At 47.4% G+C, this 22952-nt stretch overlaps 1 protein-coding gene across 1 annotated transcript in view; it reads left to right on the forward strand.

The window, feature by feature from the left end:
* The first annotated feature begins 10703 nt into the window (after window positions 1-10703).
* Window positions 10704-22952, forward strand: part of MAP1B (microtubule associated protein 1B) — a 98721-nt gene continuing 86472 nt past the window's right edge. Inside the window, exons 1-2 of the mRNA XM_062212225.1 lie at window positions 10704-10886; window positions 18337-18438. The gene's annotated coding sequence lies outside the window, so the exon portion shown is untranslated. The remainder of the gene's footprint in view (window positions 10887-18336; window positions 18439-22952) is intronic.

Raw genomic sequence — 22952 nt, forward strand, 5'->3', positions numbered from 1 at the left:
TCATACATGAGGGGTCTTCAGGAAGCTCATGGGAAATGTGTATTACGAAAAACTGATGTATGAATTTCAAAAATCTTTGTACCAAAATAAACTTATCTACTTCCAAAAGAGAGAGAGAGAGAGAGGGAGATAGAGAGAAAGAGAGAGAGAGAGAATTCGTCTCTGAAGGAAGCAATCCATAAGCAACTAGAGAATTGTAAACAGAAATGACAGCACTGGAAATGCCATCTCATGGGAAATCAGATGCTCGCCGAGCACAGGAGCTGAGAAGCTGCCCACGGGTCTCTGAAGGACAACTCCGACTGCGTCCCTAGTTACAGACCCAGGGGCTTTCAGATGTTCTGAAACCAGCCTGTGTAGAGAGGGAAGCACCACCTACCCTGACTGTGCTCCTTACGAGAGGCACAGAGACAAGAGGGGTCAAGGCTGGCGGCTTCACAGCAGTCCTAGCCTCCTGCCTGTTCCGGCCCCATCTGCCCAGAACCGCCACAATGTGGGGCAGGGTTAGGGCACAGTGCTCCAGCACGCGTGGCTACGTGGGAGCTTCCCAGGGCACGTCTCCAGTCTTGTCTCTCAGTGTCTAGCCCAGCTGGGTCAGTTTTCTGTGTGGGTTATAACAAACTAAGTGACTTATTATTATTTTTCAAAAATATGTATCTATTTATTTGAAAGTCAGAGAGAGAGAGAGAATCTTCCACCCAATGGTTCACTCCCCAGACGGCCACAATGACCAGAGCTGGGCCAGGCTGAAGCCAGGAGCCAGGAGCTTCTTCCAGATCTCGCACATGGTGCAGAGGCCCATGTGGGTGCAGGGGCCCATATGGGCTTGGGTCATCTTCTGTTGCTTTTCCCAGGTGTGTTAGCAGGGATCTGGATCGGAAGTGGAGCAGCCGGGACTCGATCAAGCGCCCATATGGGATGCTGGCGTCACACAGGCAGTGGCTTAACTGCCTGCCGTGGTGGTGGCTGCTTGTCTGCGGTGCTGGCCAAGCAGAAGCCTGTCTCTGCTGTCTTCCACTGTAAGGGAATGGAACGCCACTGGGATGCCACTGTCCCGAGAGTGGGAAGGACTCACTCGACACTTGTCCTCAGGAGGAGCCAGCGTTCAGTGAGAAGGTACCGGTGAGGACAGCCCCGTGCGTTCTCAGCCCTGTCTTAGCTCAGGTGGAATCTTAGCTAGAAGTGAGAAGTAAGAGCCATCTCATTGCCAGGTACCGGCAGAGCTTGGGACTCGGGCTGAAGTAGATTCGAGGGCAGGGAAAGCGAAGGAATAAAAATACGAATTCCAGGGGCCGGCGCTGTGGCACAGTGGGTTAATGCCCTGGCCTGAAGCACCGGCATCCCATGTGGTCACTGGTTCGAGACCTGGTTGTTCCACTTCCGATCCAGCTCTCTGTTATGGCCTGAGAAAGCAGTAGAGAATGGCCCGAGTCCTTGGGCCCCTGCACCCTCATGGGAGACCCGGAGGAAGCTCCTGGCTTCGGATTGGTGCAGCTCCGGCCGTTGCGGCCAATTGGGGAGTGAACCATTGGATGGAAGATCTCTTTCTCTCTGCTTCTCCTCTCTCTCTGTAACTCTTTCAAATAAATAATCTTAAAAAAAAAATACGAATTCCATATTTCAAAATCGACTGGGAGAAGGTAAGTCAGTAGGCAATTACAGAATTCTGGAAGATCTTCTACTAAAATGCTGTGGAGCTGGGGAAACAGTGGATCCACTTCTCAGTCTACATCTGGATTAGGTAAAATATTAAAAGTGAGGTCTTAAAAGGACTAGAAAGACCTTGGGAGAATTTTTCTTATAAAACCTCGAGACAGCAAAGGCCATTCTAAGTATACTGTGAGATCCAGAAGCCATGAATGAAGCAATCATTAAATTTAATTCCATACAAATATTCACCATGTTAAAATATATGATAGGAAAGTTTTTTTAAAGAAAGATTTATTTTATTTATTTGAAAGACAGAGTTACAGAGAGAGGTAGAGACAGAGAGGTCTTCGACCTGCTGGTTCACTCCCCAGATGGCCGCAATGGCTGGAGCTGCGCTAATCTCAAGCCAGGAGCCAGGAGCTTCTTCCGGGTCTCCCACGCGGGTGCAGGGGCCCAAGTCCTCCACCGTATCCTCCACGACTTTCCCAGGCCACAGCAGAAAGCTGGATCGGAAGTGGAGCAGCCGGGACTGGAACCAGCGCCCATGTGGAATGCCGGCGCTTTAGGCCAGGGCTTTAACCCGCTGCGCCACAGTGCCGGCCCCTAGGATAGGAAGGTTTTTAAAAAGTCAATAAGGAGTGGCCGGTGCCGTGGCTCAATAGGTTAATCCTCCGCCTAGCGGCACCGGCACACCGGGTTCTAGTCCTGGTCGGGGCGCCGGATTCTGTCCCGGTTGCCCCTCTTCCTGCCCAGCTCTCTGCTATGGCCCCGGGAGTGCAGTGGAGGATGGCCCAAGTGCTTGGGCCCTGCACCCCAGGGAGGACCAGGAGAGGCTCCTGCCTTCGGATCAGTGCGGTGCGCCAGCTGCAGCGCACTGGCCATGGCGGCCATTTGGGGGTGAACCAACAGCAAAGGAAGACCTTTCTCTCTGTCTCTCTCTCTCTCACTGTCCACTCTGCTTGTAAAAAAAAAAAAAAAGTCAATAAGAAGAAACACTTATAAATCATATTACAGAATCTACCCAAATCAAAAAGAAAAATGTTAACCTTGCCACAGAAAAGTGGACAAGGGAGGTAAGTAGACAGTTGCGAGGAAAGGAAACGCACACATTTAAAAAGGTGCTCGGCCCCCCTCGCAATGAGGGAAATGCAGCTGGCATCACGCAGAGGCAATTCAGCCATGAAATTAACAAAAACCAAAAAGCTCAAAAATACTTCGGCTGTGAGGAATCAGCAGCCCGCCTGTAAATTATTGGTAAACATACACATGGGTACAGTAACTACAGGCGGTGACTCTTCAACACCTCTCAGAGTCACGCGTAGGCATACCTATGAGTCAGCATTTTCCTAGGATTTCTTCCCGTGGATAATCTCACCTGTGGGAAATGACACATCTAAGCCTGTTGACTACAGCCCTGTCAATACTCCCTCTCTCTGCGACTCTGCCTTCCAACTAAATACATCTTTTTTCTTTTCTAAAAACAAAACAAATGCAGTTAACTTTAAAAAAAAGAAATGAAAGTAATTTGAAAGATGCTCAAATTGAAACAATAAATATTTCTGTGCCTCTGATGAGCAAAAACTAGAAAGATTTAGATGGTGACGTGGGGAAGAGGCAGTGGTGTGGCAGGAGGAGAATGTTGGAGCTGCTTCTCAGGGAAATGTGACCGAAGTCATCAAATGTTAAAATTCTGTATTATCGTCAAGTCATTCACCTGATTTCTAGACATCTGTGCTCAGACTTACATATGTGTACAGAGAGGCACAGTCATGGCCATTGCAGCATTATTTACAAGGGTCCACAGCAGAGCTCTCCTAAAGGATCACCAGTAGGGGAAAGAATGAACGGGCTACTGGGCAGCAGTTTTATTTATCTATTTATTTGTTTGTCTGTTCCTGTTTGAGAGGCAGAGGGAGTTAGAGAAGAAAAAAAAAAAAAAAAGATCTTCCAACTGCTGATTCGCTCCACAAATGCCCTGACAGCCAGGGCTGGGCCACCCCGAAACTGGGATCCTGGAACTCAATCCAGGTCTCCTGCTTGAGTGGCAAGAACCCAATAACTTGAGCTATCATTGCCCCCTCCCAAGGTCAGCAAGAAGCCGGAGTCAGGAGCCGGAGGTGGGACCTGAACCCAAGGATGGGGGATGCAGGGGTCTTAACCGCTGATTACACCCCTGTGCCAAATGCCTGCCCTGAAGCTACTGTAAATACAAGGTAGGGGGTGGGCACTGGGAAAGGAGGAGGCATCTTCTGAGTTAAGCAAGGGCGAGCATTTGGTTAAGACACCGGTTGAGGTACCTGCATCCCATAGCACAGTGCCTGGTTCGTATCTCGGCTCCTTTTCTGATCCGGCTTCCTGCTGGTGCACAAGCTGGAAGGCAGCAAGTGATCGTTCTAGTACTTGGCTTGAACTGCTTTTGTCTTGACCCTGCCCCAGCTGTTGCTGGCATCTGGGGGAGTGATGCAGTAGATGGAAGATCTGTCTCTGTCTCTGCCTCTCTTTTCAAATAAAAGGAAAATAAACAATAAATAATTTTTAAAGAAATAAGTGTGAGACATTTTCCTCTGGCTAGGAAGCTCACAGGGAATTTTCAGAAACACCTACCGAGAGTTAGACCTATTTATTTCATGATCATAGGGAGGAGCTGTACCCAACAATGACACAGCATATAATTATATTTTTGAAATCTTCTCTAATACCATATACTCTGTAAGTCTTTTCCCTGATTTTTCTTTGTTTTTTTTTCCTCCACTCTTATTTTTTCCATCACTAACTTAACATTTGGAATGAAAACACCCCATCAACGCTGAGTAACAGAGTATTTCCTGACCTATCCATGGCCTTTTGCCGTAAGTGATGTTCTAGTGTCACTTCAATTTGAAACAACACAGCCTTGGGGACTCACTTGACCTGAGATTTGCTTAAACGCTTAGATCTCCCTCTGTTACTCTTCTTCCCAACCAGCGCTTCCGCAGTGCTTGCTTCCTGGAACTGCTTTGGTTTCTACAGCATGGAGTAAGGGTGTCACGGGAGGAAGGTCGTGGATGCTGGAATCTGACATATCTGCGTTCCTGGCCCAGGTTTTCTGTGATTTGGAGTGCATTGTCTGACGTCCCACATGTCAGCCTTTCTTCAGTCAAACAGCAGTTATTATGCACGGGGGCCAAAAGAAATTACAGTGAGATGAGAAAATATTGTGAAGCAAATAATAAAGAAACTACAACCTGACAACATGTGAGGGCTGCAGCTAAAGAAGGCCTTAGAGAAAAATGCATATAACAGAAGAGAAGGAAAACTGAAAATCAGTTCTCTAAGCTTCTCAAGGAGCTACAAGAAGAAAGTAAATAACACCCAAAGAAATTCGGAGTGTGGGTACAAATAGAATACTCAATCCGAACAACATAGATACGTGTATCTACGATAGAAGACAATCAATAATGCAAAGTATGGTTGTTTTGAAAATGAGTAACAGAATTGACAAACTCCTCACAAGACTGATAGAAAAAAAAGACATAAAATAATCAAGATTGTAAGTGAGAAAGAGACCTTAAGACAGATGCTAGTCATCAAAATCTTAAAGAATGACAGCAATTGCTTGAGAAGTCTGTGGCACAGTCACAGGGCAGCCATTCGCCTACTCATTGAGCACAGGCCCTAGGGTGGTCCCCAGGAGTACTAAAGAGGTCTGGAAGGGATAGGGAGGGGGTAAGTGGAGGACACAGACAAGGTCCTTGCTCTGTGGAACATAGAGTCCCACGGTGAAGACAGATGCATATATATATATATATATATATATATTGCATTTTTAAAATGAAAGGCTAAACCAAGGTTAAGGGTTACTTATAGGGAGAGAGAGCAGTTTTGTAGATTTTTGAACTTTGACCCATGTAAATATTTTACATAATTAGAAACAAAATTATTGGCCGGCGCCGTGGCTTAACAGGCTAATCCTCTGCCTTGCGGCGCCAGCACACCGGGTTCTAGCCCCGGTTGGGGCGCCGGATTCTGTCCTAGTTGCCCCTCTTCCAGGCCAGCTCTCTGCTATGGCCTGGGAAGGCAGTGGAGGATGGCCCAAGTGCTTGGGCCCTGCACCCGCATGGGAGACCAGGAGAAGCACCTGGCTCCTGGCTTCGGATCAGCGTGATGCGCCGGCCACAGCGGCCATTGGAGGGTGAACCAACGGCAAAAAGGAAGACCTTTCTCTCTGTCTCATTCTCTCACTATCCACTCTGCCTGTCAAAGAAAAAAAAAAAAAGAAACAAAATTATTAATTTACAAAATTCCATAAAAACTCAACAAAATAAAACAAATGAACCTAACTATGTATTAAATTAATGTGATAATCATGTAGATATATCTAATGACAAAGGAAATCACAAAAAATATATATCTAAACCACGTTTAGTAATACTATTGATACTAGTAGTATTTTTAGCCGTTATTTTGAGAGTACTATGTATGTACTAGGGATAAAACAAAGGTCATTTTAGTTTTCTGGTATGACACATTCTAAGAACAAACATAAAACTTAAACTGTTTTTAGAAATCAGATTGTTGGAAAATGTGTTGCATTTTTCAATCTGAAACTACTGAGTATGATCTATATACATTATTGGACAAAGAAAATGAAATGCTTTTAAAATTCCACCACCCTTCGTGACCTTGAGAACTATAATTCTAGACATAGGACAAAGGAAATACAGAGGCAAGACAGGTTAAGCAAAACCCCCATGGTCTCCATCCTGAATTGGCAGTACTAGGAACTCATTATGTATTGCATCTTAAAAAATTATTTTCTATTTGTGTCCACTGAAAATATCTGAAAACAATGACTAAGAAAGCAGTAATTCCCTAGTATCCAAATTCTGGTCTCAAAATACCATTTCCCACTTAAGGAAGTTGGGTTCCAACTTCTGAGGCCACATATTTACAAGGTGAGCTGGGAATACTCTGACATACAACCAGCCAAAGATGAGGATACCAAAGCATCAATGTGAACAGTAGCTACAAATTACATTATTAAAGATAATAAGTACTGTTGGAGTTTGCTATGGGATGAATTCATTAATTTCAAAATTAGTATATAAAGAGAATCATGTAGGTATCATTGTTTCCGGTACAAACTGTACCTCAGGCTAACCAACTGCTGTTTCTCCCGACAGAAGTCTTCCAGCTGCCAAATGAATACGGAATAATAAAATTGGAATCCTATCATTTTCCAATCAGTAATGAAATAATGTACCCAGGTAATGATCATCAGTAGCTACTAAAGTCACAGGAGGAACAGCATGTTTTTCTGTGCTTCCTAACGGAAAAATACAGTCTCCCTGTGCAGAATACTGCAAAAATAACAAATCTGTATCTGACCGAGGCCTTGGCCCTAAAGATCAATATTCAGAAAGTTCAGGAGATTAAAAAAAAAAAAACACATTAAATAACACAACAGGGGATGCCATCAGCAAAATTCAGTCTTCCTGAAACTGCAGAACAAATGTTTCCATTATCCAAAAAAAAAAAAAAAAAAAAAAAAAAAACATTGCAAGAAAAAAAAAAGAGTCGGAATTCACAAATTAAAGAAGATATGACGGATCAATCAACTGAAATATGTGGCTCGCATTTGAACTTGATTTAAAGAAATTAAAGCCTAATATCATTTGAAGAGGCACAGAAAAGTTTCTTATCCTATGCTCTATTCTCTGTTTGAAAATTTTTGTAGTAAAACGTTAAGTAACAACACAAATAGTTAAACCCTATTGAGTATTATTGTAAATAAAGCGCTGTTTTAAGTATTTTATATATTTAAACTGTGCCCTGGGCATGAGGTGGGTACTACCTCCACAGTACAAATACAGAAGCAAAGCGCTTAAGTGGATATGTACCTTGCCCAAGGTATATATATTATATACATATAATATATTATATACATATATAATATATTATGGTGTTAGGATCTGAAAACAGACAGTCTGACTTAACTCATTTCTTAAAAAAAGATTTATTTATTTATATGAAAGGCAGATATTCAGAGAGAGAAGGAGAGAGAGGAAGATCTTCCCTCTGCTGGTTTATTCCCCTAAAAGGCTGCAATAGCAGGGGCTGGGCCAGGCCAGAGCCAGGAGTTTTTTCTGGGTCTCCTATGTGGGTGCAGGGGCACAAGCATTCGGGCCATCTTCTGCTTTCCCAGGATCATTAGCAGGGAGCTGGATCAGAAGTGGAGCAGCCGGGACTTGAACCGGTGTCCATTTGGGCTTAACCTTCTATGCCACAGTATTGGCCCTAAGAACTCATTTCCTAACCTATGTGCTAGTGCCTCCTGTGATGATGGTAGCATGGGCTAAGGTGAGGATAGCACAGAGAGGTGGATGGATTGAAGAGAGGCTTGGAAGGTGAAATTGACCAGACTCCAGGCTGGGTTGCACCTGAGTGTGGGAGTCAGAGTTGAAGATGCCGGTGAGGTTTTTCCCTTGAGTCGTGGGACAGCTGGCGGTACTGCTCATAGAAAAAAAAATTAAAGAAAAGAAAAAGAAAAAGTGACGGAGAGGTGTGGAGAGCACAGATGATTCGGGCCTGCAGCATGTTGAGTTTGAGTTGCCTTTGGGACATCCAGGTGATGTCAACTAGGCAGCTGGTAGCGCAGGTCCTCTCACACATTAGCTGTCTCTTGGGGCTACGTCCTTTTCCTTTGGATGGGGAGGGGGGACTACTTTTCTTGAAGTATAACAATGTTATTGTCTCCTATCTTCATTGTTAAAGGAACTGGGAGAAAATTGGCCAATCAATCCTGTCTTCACTGTTTGCTATGTTCCAGCTAGTATATTAGGTGCCTTCACCTGTTACAGCATTCGCTCCCCTCTTAACAATGATGCAAACAGTTACAAAGCTCTCATTCTTCCTGTTACATAAACCGGGAGACTGAACATGGGAGAGAATCCCTTGTGTAGAGTCACAGTGGAGTGGCAATCTCCACTCCTAGCTTATGTGCTGCCATTGCCATTATGTTTCTGTTTTTCAAAGTGTGGCAATGACTTAGGTGTTTCATGGTCATTCATTGCCAACTCACCCAGGAAGAAAGCTCTTCTGTTGCAATTTTCATTCAACCCTCTGGGGGGTCACAGGAACAGCTCAGCTGGGTGCAAGCTTGTCTCAACACCCCCTCTAACACTTACCAATATGTCCTTAACTGAAGGTAAGGCTGCGGCTGAGTCTTGAGCAAATCACAATGGTAGGTAACAGGAATTTAATCACGTCGGATTTTCATTGTATATATTTTTAGAAATACCTTCTAAGTGATAATTGTGTTTCTATTTTACAGCAATATAGTTTTTCATTTATAAATTTAAGTGAAAGAAAGAAATTGAGTAAAAGAAAACTACCACAGACATCGAAGTAATGGTGGTTCAGAAGAATGGGAAAAAAAAAAAAATCAGTGGCCAAGGCTGAGCAACAATGACTCAATGGCTGACCTCTGGAAAACTGCTTGTCACTGTGTCTCCTTCTCCGGTTCTGAGCTCTGGTGCTGGCCTCCCCTCTCCACCAGTAACTGGATGTCTTGCCCAGCTGGCTAGGAAACTTTCAGTCTCTGTTTACTGGTGCCTGCAGCTTTCCAATGGACTTGTCACAGGTCCCCAGGTGCTGCTGGCCAGGCAGGATGGTGGGTCACAGTGGTTGGCTGCTTGTCATACCCCCATTGCAGGAGCTCAGGAAAGCCATAAGAACCAAGAGTGTGTGACCCATAGGCACAGCTGTTGACATCTAAGACACTGGCTTACTCTGGAAATCTTGGAATATCCTCTGTTTTCTTGAATATGCCGTCCAGTAGTAAAGTTGTATTGATTCCTCTTCCCCCAAACTCCAACTCCCACTGCCCCTTCTTCAACCTCCACCCTCTTCCTGGGACAGAAGCGGCATTCCATCAGTTGGGGAGCAAGATTCTAGATGCCTTTGTACGAGTTCTTCTAAACCAAAGGCAATAAAAATCCCCAGAGCTACATCTATTTTAAAAGACATCATGGTCACATAATTTTGCTCGTGTGTTCCCCAGGGAAGTACACAGTACATTATGGCCACTGTTACTCCTGCTGAGCAGAGACAGCACCTTCTCTAGATTGTTCTGCCGGATACTATCTGCTCTACTAGTAGGAACAGAACATCTGTATCTCAGATAACACATCTGTTTTCCTCTCATTCCCATGAGCACTGCAGAGCCAGCACTTGGTTGCTTTTTTTTTTTTTTTTTAAATCACTGGCCCTTGCAGAGTCCAAAGCCTGAACAGCAGTCGGCCTGGGCTTTGCATTTTTGACGTGTTCGTCCAGGAAGGTGACAACGACTGCTGTTTGGAATATCTAGGTAAACAGGTGTAAATGCACAAGGGCAAAGCCAGCAAGTCCCGTCTCCCTGGGGGACGGGGAGGGGGGTACCCTCAGCTGCAGCCGCCGCAGCCTGCACAGCCCCTGAGCTCCAGCCCAGGCAGGTCAGGAGGCAGAGGCCTCACTGTGCACCTCGGACAAGGCAGCCGGTAGCACTCAGCACAAGGAAACGCATGCCAACCTCCTGCACGGCCGGCGGAGGGGGCGGGGGTGGGGACGGGTGCGGGTGAGAGCAGGGGCTTGCGAGTGTCCTCCCGCTTCGGGTCCCCCAGCCCCTGGGCTCGCGGCCCTGCCCAGACCATTGTCCGCACACCTCGTCCCTCCGGCTTCCGGGCCGCGGGCGAGATGATTTGCTGCGGATGACATCAGCCCCGGGCCAACGGTTGGAAGAGCGGAGCCTGCCACCGCGTGAGGATGTGCCGGGTGGTCCCTTCCTCCTCCTCCTCCTCCTCCTCCCCGGCTCCCTGCCCGCTGTCCGTATAAAAGCGGCGCCGCCTCCCCGCCCGCTCTCACTGCCCGCACCTCTCCGCCGCGCTGGGAGAGGGCGGAGGGGAGGCGGCGCGAGGCGCCGGGAGGAGGGGGACGCAGGGGGCGGAGCGCGGACGGCACCTTCGGGGATAATCCTTTCTCCTGCCGCAGAGGCGAGCGCGGAGCGAGTACTGCGCGCAGCTCAGCGGCCGGCAGGATGGCGACCGTGGTGGTGGAGGCCGCCGAGCCGGAGCCTTCCGGCGGCGTCGCCAACCCGGCGGCGTCCACCTCGCCCAGCTTGTCGCACCGCTTCCTCGACAGCAAGTTCTACTTGCTGGTGGTCGTCGGCGAGATCGTGACCGAGGAGCACCTGCGGCGTGCCATCGGCAACATCGAGCTCGGTAAGCGGCCCTGGGCGCGCGCAGGCTCGACCCCACCCAGGGCGCCGCGGCCCCGGCCCCGGCCCCGGCCGCTCCCGCCCTCCGTCTGGGGCTGGTTCCGAGAGCGATTCGCATGCCCAGGTCTGAGACCCGGGGCGAGACCGCTAATAACCTTGAGGGACCTGGCACTGGGCGAGGTCCGCTGCGTGGAGGGCAGGTGTCAGGGGCGCAGAGGCCACAATACCGCCGCAGCCCTGCGACCAAGGGCGGGGCGGGGCACACCTGGGGCTGTAACTCCAAGTGCGGGGACCTCGCGTGGCCAGCGTCTCAGCACGGCCCCCCCAGCCTCCCAGAAATGCCCTTTCTGGCTTAAACCGCCCGGTCCTTTCTTTCCCTGGGTGACTCGGCGGGTAGGAGGGCCACGCCCGCTCCCCCACCCCAGGGCGCATGGATGGAGAGCCACCCGCGCCCGGTTCCCAGACGAAGCCCGCCTCCCTCCCGCCCCCGGGGTCCGCAGCCGCAGCTTTCCGAAAGGACAATGGGACCCCCAAGCTGCAGGGTGGGGCCGCCGCTTCTCCGAGTCTCGTCTTCGGAGGAGGGGGCGAGGGCGTCGCGGGGAGGGCCAGCCCCTCGCCGCGGTGCGCACCCCGAGCGTGCCCCGCAGAGGCCGAGCAGCGGTGCCTGGGCAACCCAGGGCGGGGCCCCGAGGGTCCGGCGGGCGCGGGCCGAGCCGAGCCGGCTGCCGCAGCGCCCCCACCTGCCCGCCGCACCTGCCCCCCGCACTGCGGCGCCCCCTCCTGCGGCTGCCCGGCTGGGTGGCCCTCGGGCCCCCGGGGGCGCCGCCCCAGCCCCCGCCCGACCTCCGCAGCCCCGCCGGGGGCCGCGGGTCCCGCCGCAGCCCCAGCCCGCGCTCTATTCTCCCGGGTGGTGCTGAAGCGATCCTGCCGGGAGCCGCGGGCTGGTGGGCGTGGTGCAGTCCGCACTGCGGTCTCTACGGCAGCCCGAGGCGGACAAAGGGCGTTCACGCAGCGCTCGTTCCCGCTCCCCCATCCCGAGAAAAGACGAAAGAAAAAAACCTGGTTTTAGGCGAAAACTGAAGCGCTCGTTTTGCGCCTCTGCGCTTGGAAACGGCCAGGGGTCTCCAGAACAAAAGGCTGCAGGGTGGGGACGGGCACTGCAGACCTGGATCTTTTGTTTAACTTTAAAGCGCTGATTTTTTTTTCCCTTGCAGCTTCAGAAAAATCTGAGCAGAAAGCACTGATGATATTTTATTTGAAAAAATTCAAGAGCAGGAGGCATTTCCATAGTGAAGTGGCCTGAGCATCTCAATAACCCTTCATTTTGAAAATAGAGGCCTTTGATCTGATGTGATTTAATTTAAATTTAGATTTTTTGGGGGGGTCCCTGTTTTTCCTTCTTTTCACTCCTACCGACTTTGGGTGTGGCCATTGTGCGAATGAATGACTTCGGATTTTTTTTTAAAATATCGTTTGTTTGCAGCGTTGCCGGGAAATAATAGCACATCAGGGGGTGGCTTTTACGCTATAAAATCTCCATCAGCACCCGGTGCGGTGCCCGGAGTGGGACCCTTGCCCCCATTGCGGAGACGCGGCCCTGACAGGCAGGAAGGCTCAAGGTCACAGCAGCCATGGGGTGACTGACAGAAGCGCAGTACTGCAGCGTCACTCTTTTTCCGACCCTGTCATGATGGGAGCGCCGGGCAGGCGGACATCACTGGGCGATTTTCGTGCCGCCGCGCCTGCCTTTGTAGAGTCATCCACTTGTGGGCAGCGCCCCGAGCGGGGAGCGGGGAGCCGCTTCAGCAGGCACCTGGCGACCGTGGAGATCCGCGCTGCTTTGTTGCCCAGCTGATCACCCTTGCGGTGCCTCGGTCCCCAGGGGGCTTCCTCAGGCAGCTTGGACGCACTGCTGGGCTTTTATTCTTGTTCACACCGTCAGGGCTCCTGGATAACTCCTGACTTAGAAATTAAAAAAAAAAAAAAATTGTGCCCAGTATTATGTGGAGAGAGAGGGCGGACCTCACCCACCAGCAGTGCCATGAATTTTCACAAATGAGCGCCCCTGGGCCATCCAACTCAGGAAAACACATTCCCGGAATCCCGGGAACCCCCTCGGTGCCTTCCTGATTTTTAATTCCCTCCTTTGGTCAGGTGTTTGCATGGAACTTCAAAATGGCTGTATTGATCCCATTAAGCATCACCCCAGTGAGTGAGCAAAAGCCATTTCCTTCCGCAACCCTAACAGATGCTGCTCCCCCACCCCCACCCGGAGATTGCTCTCCTGGGTCCTGGGGTCTGGATGCAGCTGCAGCCACCGGGCCTGCCATCGCTTAGTGAAAATACGGCTCCCATCGCTTCTCAGAGTGGGAGATGACTTAGCAACCAGGCTGGCAGGCTCTGGGTCCCTGTGCAGGCTGCTGCAGCCGGCGGGTTCCAGCTGGGCCTCCTGCAGAGGTCACTGATGCTACTGCTGTTGTGGCTGGTGGCTGGTGCCTGGGGCCGCCCTGTGAAGCGAGATGGAGCTGCTGCAGGGGGCTCAGCTCTGCCTGTGCGCTGCAGGCTGGGAGAGCAGGTCCTCATCTGTTTCCTCTTCCTGGTTCCTTTCCCATCTTATTGGGGACACTGGTGACTTGGGTTCTTGCCATTTGATTACCGAGGGCTCGCTGGGAAGTCTAGAAAGTCAGCATCTGCAGTGAGATGGTGACAATGCAGTAACCTACAGGCCTGAGCCGTCCCCAAGCGGATACTTAGCAAATGCTCTTGAATCCCAGGTAGAGCCACAAGCATTGTTCTCTCAGCCATGTTCCAACGTCCAGGGTAAGCTTTGGCTGTGTTTCCTCCCTGGGGTTTTAAACAATGGTGTTCCCTCTGCCTGGTCTAGCTTTATTGATTTAGTTATGCAGGTCTTCATCTCAAACCCTGGTCGCTACCAACAGCCACTGCTCCTTGGCGTCTCTGTCGCCCCCTCCCTTATTAACCTACAACAAGGATTGAGCCTTGTGCAAGGACCTGCCTTTGCTCTACTTGTTTTCTTTGAGGAGCCCAAGCATAGGAGGAATGCTAAGTGTCAGTTTGGGGGTGTCAGTTGTTCAGGAGTGTGACTTTTCCTTCAATGAGCACTGGGCTTCAGCGAGATTTGTTCATGAAAAGATCTGTGTAACTTATGCCCCAGATTCTGAGATGTGAGTTCCGCTGATTACATTGTAATATTCCCATTCTCTTTGGTAAACCTGTTCAGTTTCAGGGGGAGCCAGGAAAGATGTGGGGTCACGTTTTTTTTCATTCCCTTGGGGGAATCAAGTGAGATGCTAGAGGCCTTAGGTTGGTTATATTGTTCCTTGTGCATTTCAAAGGCAAAAGACAGGTGGATTCCTGCTTGTACTGCTTCCCTGGTATTAGCCATTATGGGCGCCATGCTGAAACACATGCCAGTCCCCAACCTTCAGGTCATCAAATGGATTCGTGGCTAATCTGCTCCAAGGGCTTACCTTTAAAAGTCAGTTCTAACTTCTAGACTAATAAATAATTATAAATCATTTCTTGTTTGCTTCCTTCGTGAAGTGTCATCTGAGACCTAAATTCTTATCAATGCTTTGAAGCTAGCAGCTCTATGTAACATTGTCTGCATTACGTATATGTTATGAGCTTTTTCTGAGAAAGGACAAAGCGAATTGAAAATTAAGTCAAAGGGAAAAAATAGGAAGTATGTCTCTGAGAAATAAAGCCTTCTGAACTTAGCATTTCTTTTGTCTTGTTTCTTTAGTGTATGATTCTAATCTGACTTCAGACCATTTTTTTAGCACAGTTTTGCAAATAGAAGCCAATGATTATAGGTTGACCATTTAGAGATTTGCAAAAATGCTAGAAAGCCTCTTTCTCCGTGGGAACAATGAAAGCTCATAGACCATCAGCTTGTCAGAGGAGACCTGCGTGCCATCCCCACGCGATGCAAGGCCATTTCCTTCTGCATTCGCTGTCTCCTGTGGGGAAGTGCATTCTGGTTAGCCTTTAAGGGGGAGATGCCTTTTTCTTTTTAATGGTTGGTTTCCCTGAACACTCCGGCAGGCTTGCCCGAGCAGTAAACTTGGAGCGCTCTAGCCTGTGCACGCCAGGATCCTTGCTCACTGTCATTTTCACCCTGGGTTGTCCCGTGCTGTCCCTTCCCCCACCTTGTCTTTTTTTCCCTCTTTCCATCTTGTGCTTGTGCGCCTCCCCTTTGTGTGCGGCTACCTCTAAGGTCAGAGAACTAAGAAGGGGAGAGCCTTTGTTACCTCCGGGTGACCACACTTCCAGGGCTGGGCCTTGGCCGCAGGGGTGGTCAGGAGCTCCCTGAGGGGTGACCCATGCTCATGGAAGAGCAGTGGGGGAACAATCAGAAAAAGGCCAGCAATGTCTCATGGCCTCCCTGCTCCCGTCAGAGAGCCTATTGACTGTCACGCCAGGAGTTACTCATCTGTTTAGCGAAAGGAGCATGTCAGAAGGGCCAAAGCCAGTATTTTTCAATCCTATGAACTTGGGAGGGCCCACTGCTGGCTCCCTGGGAGGCACAACCCTGTTACAACAAGCCCTATGAGCCTTTGCTGAGAAACACACCTTCCCTTTACTAGTATTGTCCAGGAGAAGCTACCAAGTATGCTGTTTCTAAAATTGGTTTAGGAAGTGGCCTGGTTCCAAAAATTCCCTTTCCAACCACGAGAGCCAGCAGCTCCATTGTAACCTTTATTTTATAGGTGGTGGTAGCGATTGTGCATTGTTAAAAAAATAATTTGGCTGCGAAGTGCTCGCTTGAAAAGAGAATCCTAAATCCTTTCATGTCATTGGGTGTATGAAAATGAGAAATAATTTTACCAGATGTTTACTAGTGTAATTTAAAAATTACTAAGTGGATTTCTTGTCATTTAATACTTTCTCCATTGCTAAATCATAAATATAAATATCTATATATATATATATAAAATTTAATTGCTTGTGTCACGACAGATGAAGTGGAGCCAAAGGAAAAATGGCCACCAGCGACACAAGAGCAAGTCCACGTTCAACCCCTGATGAAGTCATTCGAATAAATGTAGCAATTTAGACATTGCTGAGAACAAAGACAGAAAAATTGTATGAATTTAATTTAAATACATGTGTCTCATTATTAACTTACTGACCTAGCTTGACAAGCCAGAAGACAAAATGGAGCTCTGATCCGTGCACACAATTCAGTCAACAATACCAATTAAGCAGCTCAGACAGGAACTCAATGATTTTTCACACCAGGCTCATATAGAGTGTGGATGTTGAAGTAAAATATTCTAATGAATTCAGACCTCTCAACCTGTCAAGCTCTCCGTGAAACAAAAAGAACCCATTTATCATTTCTGCACTAAAAAGATCCACAAAATCTCAACATGCCTTTCTTGTGAAAATTTAAATACTCCATTAGCACAAATGCAAACTGAGGCCATTAATGTTTCCAGGGAGACCCATAAAATGCTCCCTGATAATTTAGCCTCTCTTTAGGAATCTTAGCTTTGTCACACCTGAATTCTTCCCATTGTTCATATGGGCAACTTCTGTGTCTGTTTCATGGACATACATCTATTTGAAAATATTCCTGATGACCAGAAAGGTCGTTGGTATATAAACTGAAGACATTTTGGATGTGCAGTGAAAGAATCTCCAGAACCTTTTTCTAACTTAAATGTAAGAATCTACCTTGATTCTTTACAAGTTAGGAAGACGACATACGACATACAGAGGTGTAAACACAGATAGACATTAAGGATCAGGAAGTGTGTTTAAATAACACGTTGCCATTTGTCTTCCCAAATCTTCATGCACAGTGAATGACCAACAAAGGGATGAAATGAATGGGTGCTTGTTTGGGGATTGTTTACCTGCTGTGGTATGTAGAGATTCAAGCTCCTGCCCTTAGGAGGCAGGAAATGTACGTTTGCTGCCCCACAGATTGGCTCTGGGCAGAGGTTTGTTCTATACAAGGGTACAGCCATAGACAAACATATTTTCTATTTGGAAAAATATAATTTTTGAAGTAAATGTATAATTTTAATATATCATTTTACCTAACAGAATATAATTATATATAGCATTTATACATAACTTATATGATATATACAATTTAACTTTTATATAACTATTATATTTACATATGATTTTTATATACACACACACACACACACACTCACTCTAGAGTGCTGGAGCTCCCTGGGCTCCCTGGCTTGCTCTGATGCTCTCTGCGTTTCCCCTGAGAGGGCAGGAGAGGAGGTGGAGGAGGAGGAAGAGGAGCCTGGAGAAGTCGGGAGCACAGGAACCCCCAGCATTTTGCTTTTTGACCTGGTGCACCTCTCACCCTGATGCTCCTTTGCATCTAGTGAAAGGAGGTCTGAACTGTGGGATCGCTGGTGCATGGCCTCCAATTCCACAGAACTTCTGTAAAATATAACGCTGCCCACATCTCTTTACCTCTGGATGAGAAAATTCAATACACGTAACAATTGTGAACGAAGGGGCTGCCTGCCAGCTTAGTCAGGTGAGAGAGATACCTGGGAAGGGCTCACGGCTCAAGTCTTGAAGACTGATCCAGCCAGCTTATCAAAGATCCCACAGACACTGGATTGATACCCAGGGATTGAGAAACCAAGGTCAAAAATGGGATAGGTTGTGTGGCCCTTTGGCTTAGTAGGTGCTACCCAAGCCCCACACTGGAGTATCTGGATTCAGTCCCTGACTCTGGCTCCTGTTTCTAGCTTCCTGCTAATGCAAAACCTTGGTGGCAGGAGTTGCCTCAAGTAATTAATTAGGTTCTTGCTGCCATGTGGGAAACCTGGATTGAGTTCCTGGCTCCTGGCTTTGGCCTGGCCCAGCCCTGGCTGTCGGGGGCACTTGGAGAGTGAAGTAGGGAGCTCTCTCTCCTCTCTTTCTCTGCCTATTAAATAAATGAACCTTTGTAACCGATGGAATGGGTAAAGAAGTCATGCATGCACACAAGGATGTGATTTGAAACCCGGAGGCCTGGGTTGGAAGGGCAGCCCCGTGGTGCGCCTTCTCCTGCACTCTGCGTTTTCTTTGCACCAACAGGTCATGAGAAGGCTGGAGAAAAGCCTGGTGGCCTTCTAGCCACCACATAACTTCCCTTCCTTTCTGTCCCTTCCCTGGAGGGAAGCCTGTTGTGTTCCTAATAACTGTTTACTGTTGCTCTTCCAGAAAAGCTGCACTTACATTTTAGGAGGGCAGGAGGTCGCTCCACATTGCGGGTTATCCCTCCCTTGTGGCCTGGTGGAGAGACCTCCCCGGCCCTCCCATCTTGTGGGCACCCACTGCTTGTCACCAGGCTCTTCAAAACAATCGTTTGCACGTCCTCTCTTAGAGCCGGAGAAATGCCACAGTGCCGTGTTCCAGACCACTCTGAAATGACTAACTGGACTCCTGTGAACTCTCTTCCTTAGGAATCCGATCATGGGACACAAACCTGATTGAATGCAACCTGGACCAAGAACTCAAACTTTTCGTATCTCGACACTCTGCGAGATTCTCTCCTGAAGTCCCAGGTGAGGCTGCTCTTCTGTGTTAGTCAGCCGAGAACTTGAAATGACGAGAGCCAGGCTGTCAGCTAGAAAGCTTTGCCTGGTGCATCAGAAAGACTTCTTCCTACTGCTAAAGGGTTCTTTGCACTTGTTATTATCAGGTTAGCCAGCAGCCACCGTGTGGGTTATCTATTTTGTGGATTCTTGATGAGAAGTTTCTGAGTTCTAGGGTCGGGTCTCTCTGTTTCTCTCTCTCTTTCTTCTATCTTACCGTACTCTGAGTACAAAGAATTGCAGACTGTTTGAATATTATTTTTACTCAAATGAAAACAAGTTGAATATCACCAGAATCCCACAACTCTTCCCTCAAAAGGAAGCATCAAGTGCATTTCAGAAGGAATTATTCATCATTACAATCTTACCCACCCTTGTGTTACCACATACCTTTTTACACTGTGAGGAAGAGTCTCATAGTCCAAGCTGCTGTTAAAATAACCTTTTGGGCTGGATGTTGTGGTGCAGTGCATTAAGCTGTAGCTTGGGACACCTGCATCCCATGTTTGGAGTGCCTGGGATCAAGTCCCACCTCTGCCTCTGCTTCTGATTCAGCTCCCCGCTAATGCTCTTGGGAGACACCACATGCAGGCTCAAGACCTTGGGTCCTTGCTGCCCGTGTAGGAGACTCAGATAGGCTCCCTGGCTTCAGCTCCTGGCTTCCAGTTCTGGCTGTTGTTGGCATCTGGGGACTGAACCAGTGGATGGAAGACTCTCTCTCTCTCTCTCTCTTTCTCTTTCTCTCTCTTTCTCTTTCTCTCTCTTTCTCTTTCTCTCTCTCTCTCTCTCGCTCTACCTCTGAAAAAAAATAATAAATAAGCATTAATAAATAGCCTTTCTTCCAGTGATGAAAAAGAATACTACAGCATAATTAAAGGTAAGGACATAAATATTTGTCATCCTTGAAGGCACTCCCGCTAGTTAGCCGCCTCGCTGGGGCTGTGCTCTGGCCCGAGTCTCTGGTACTGGGATGTGCTCATGCTGATCCCCATCTGTCTTCCCTCTGTGAGCAGTGACCCCTGTCTTCTCCCAGTGGGTCACATTTGAAGACTGTGAGCTGTAGATTCTGGCTCATAAAGACTCCAGACCTGAGATGCATTTCTGAAAAGCTTTGCCTTTGATCATCAGAGATACTGTATTGCATTGGATGTCCTGTTATTTGAATTTTATGTAAAATGTGGTAAACTCTTTCCTGAATACATGCTCTTGTGACGTGGTTGCTAATCTTATTGGCATTGATAGGACATTGGGAGTGGGGTGCAGCCTTCCCCAACTGATTAGATCACATTCCATTAGCCTTATATATGCTGAGATTTGAAACCACTGTTACAGAATGTCCTCTTCTCTGAATCACCCTTGGCCGGCAGTAATGCGCCCCTGGGACTGTCTTGGTTCTTCCTTTTGAATTTGACATTAGAATAAAATTCCATATATTTCAGTTATCGACGTGAATTGTGACTTTTAAGCAAGGCAATGAATAAATGTGCTAAGAAAAAATTAGCAAGAAATGGTGCATTAAAAACAAGTTAAACTTGCTACAAAGCCATGTGAAAAATCAGCTGTTAGTAACTTGGCATTGAGAAGAAAACCAAAAAAGAAATAATGACCCAGGGACTAACAGACAACAGACAGTCGACAAAGGAAAGGTACAATGGGAGATTCTCTCGTTTCTACTGTGTTCTTCTGTCATGTAAGATCTCACAAAATATGAGGGAAATGTCCTTTCCAAAAGGTACGCTTAATTCAACATGGACAAGCCAAGCCTTTATTTTTTCTCTGTAGGTTGTTCTGACTTTCTTCTGACTTTTTGTCATGACTGTTTTCACTTTTGTAAGCAAAGCATGTGGTTCAAATTGTGTTTATTCATATTTGGGTTGGCTTTATAGAATGACAAGTGTGGATTGCAAAATGATAGGTTGCAAGAATTGCTGAAGAATTAACCATCTTGGGACCAAAAGTCCTTGTATTACTCTTGGGGGCTAGGAAGATCAAACCCCTCTAAACTGCCACCTTAGGCTCCTGTACCCCATTTTTCTCTTTCCTCCCTGTCTCACCTACAGCAAGGACTGGTTACCTGCTTAGTTGTATCACTGCTGCTAGATGCAGTGTTTGGAGGTTGGCCACTGAACATCCTTACTTTTTTATTTTTTGCCAACTCCAGAAAGAATAACTTTTCCCTAACAAGCCTCCCTGGAGACCCAGCATCTAGGATAGAGTCACTGTAGCGTGCCCCTGTGAGGGGGACCATGCAAGTTTCTAACCAAGACTAGAATTCAGATGGCGTATCCCTAGTTCATAGTGTTTGGGACTAGAGGTATTTCAGATGCTGGAGATTCTCAGTTTGGAAACATTTGCAGAGACTTTACCTGTTGAGCATCCCTAATCAGATCTGAAAATACAAAATGCTCCCAAATCCTCTATGTCAGCCTGGAGGTGACAAAAGCACATGTCAGCTTCTCTCAGGTAAGTGCATTCTAGGAAGAAGAGATGTTGCAGGTCAAGTTCACAAAAGTTGGGTGCATGAAAGGTCACAGGATAATTTCTAGATTGGGCCCGAGGTTTTAGTCTTTTCTGAACAAGCTGGAAACAATTGAAGTCTTCGTCAGTCTAGTGGTCTCTTTTCCACTCACTTGAAATTCTGTGACAGCAAATTCATGTAGCCCAGTTTTCCTTAAAATGGAATTAGCTGCATTTGGAGTTTCCAGAATCTGTTAATATGGACTCAAGGAACAAGGTGAAGAATGGATGCCATAAAAAGTAAACCCATTTGCTACAATAGTTCAAAAAAAAAACATGTAAATAACACCTACAGCATGCCAGGTGCTGTGGGGCCTGAGGTGGGCGAGAATTTACTGAGGAACAAAGCAAATGCTCTCACTCCCTTGATTATACACTTACATTCGTGCAGCAAGAGGAGACATTTAACAGGCACACACACTTGAAAGCCAGTCCTCTGCATGAAATCCAGGCTTCGCCTGGTATTTAGTTGTAGTTGTGCTGAGGTTTCTTCGTAGGCCAGCGGAGTTAGCCTTCCCTGAAACAAGTAGATTAGGGCTCAGGTTTCTCTTCTGTGTTTTCCCTTCATGCAGACGGTTAGACCTTTGTTGTTTGGAAGAATTAGCACTTACAGAACACTGAGAGCGGCCTCGGATTGCAGTGAACAGCTCATGCAAAGGGCACAGCTAAGTTGGAGACTGAGCTTGGTTATTTCTGTAGGCTAGCAAGCCCGACTCAAGGCTTTGTGAATGGGTTAGTCATGAGTGAACATCCTTTGAGCTGTGAGTGCTTTAGCTGCCCAGAGTGGGAATGGGGAGGTGCTGCCCCCTGGAAGGTTTGTCTTGGGATCCCTTATTGCATCCTGCTGTAATTCTTGGATTGGTCAGTCACGTATACCCACCCTGTTGTCCCTGACCTGCTGAAGCATCGGCTTCCCTGCACCCAACTCTGCAAACACCTGCCGTGTGCCCTGGCAGCTGTCTGCTGATACGCGCTGATGGACAGCTGTCCCCGGCCACATCGCAGTGGGCTCAAGTGAGAATGGCTTTCTTGAAAGAAAAGGTGAGGTGCTTTTCCTGAACATGCTCCAGTCTACACTCCAGTGGAAGTTCCAAGTTGAGTCTTTTCAAAAGGGAGCAACCATTTTGCATTGCCTTCTATTTATATATGCCTTACATATCAAATGCAGTCATGATTCTTATTGATATGTGCTTCCTATACTCTAATCATGTTGGACAAAAATCATTTTTTATGTCTCATCACAAGATTATAACTTAGCATGGCGTGTGAAGGTTTACCATGCTGCTAGAATTTGTTTCCTCTTCCAATCCTGTTGCTTCTTTCCCAAATGAAACTTTAGACCTCTCTCCATACAGTAATAGCTCCATGGGGTTCAACCTAAATGGAGCTGGACTCCATTTCCAAACCACAAACAAGCAAGTTCAAGACCATCACCAGGACAAAGGACGTCCGACTGAAAATCAGTTGCAATTTTCTTTTTTCCCATCATCTTGCCACTTTTGTCTGTTTAAATAATTAAAAAATTTTAATAGCCCCGTGACTTACCAGCAACAGTAAGGATTGCCAGTGCAGATTTTGGAGCCAGGATCCTCACGTTTGACCTAGCTCTGCCTTTTGTGTGCTATATGACTGTCAGCAAGTCACTCTCCTCTTCTGTGTCTGAGTTTTGTTGTTTGTAGAGGGGATGGTCATTTATCTTTTGTAGAGTTTTCATGAAGATCAAATGAATTCATGTGTGTCATGATCTCCAGACAGCGCTCACCACAAGCAGGCAAAGGCAACCTGGTATTCATGGTGTCCCCCTTGTTGATGATGTATTTGACCTGCACAGTTGGGGGCATTATTATTGTTCAATGGGAAATACTGGGTTTAGATATTTGGCTGGCTGGCTTTTAGTCATTGGTTTTAATTTGTATTTAAGTTTCTCCAAGGACAATTGCCTTCAGCGTAGTTGGAAGGCACGTGGC

Source organism: Lepus europaeus, chromosome 15, assembly GCF_033115175.1.
Source record: "Lepus europaeus isolate LE1 chromosome 15, mLepTim1.pri, whole genome shotgun sequence".
Classification (NCBI taxonomy): domain Eukaryota; kingdom Metazoa; phylum Chordata; class Mammalia; order Lagomorpha; family Leporidae; genus Lepus; species Lepus europaeus.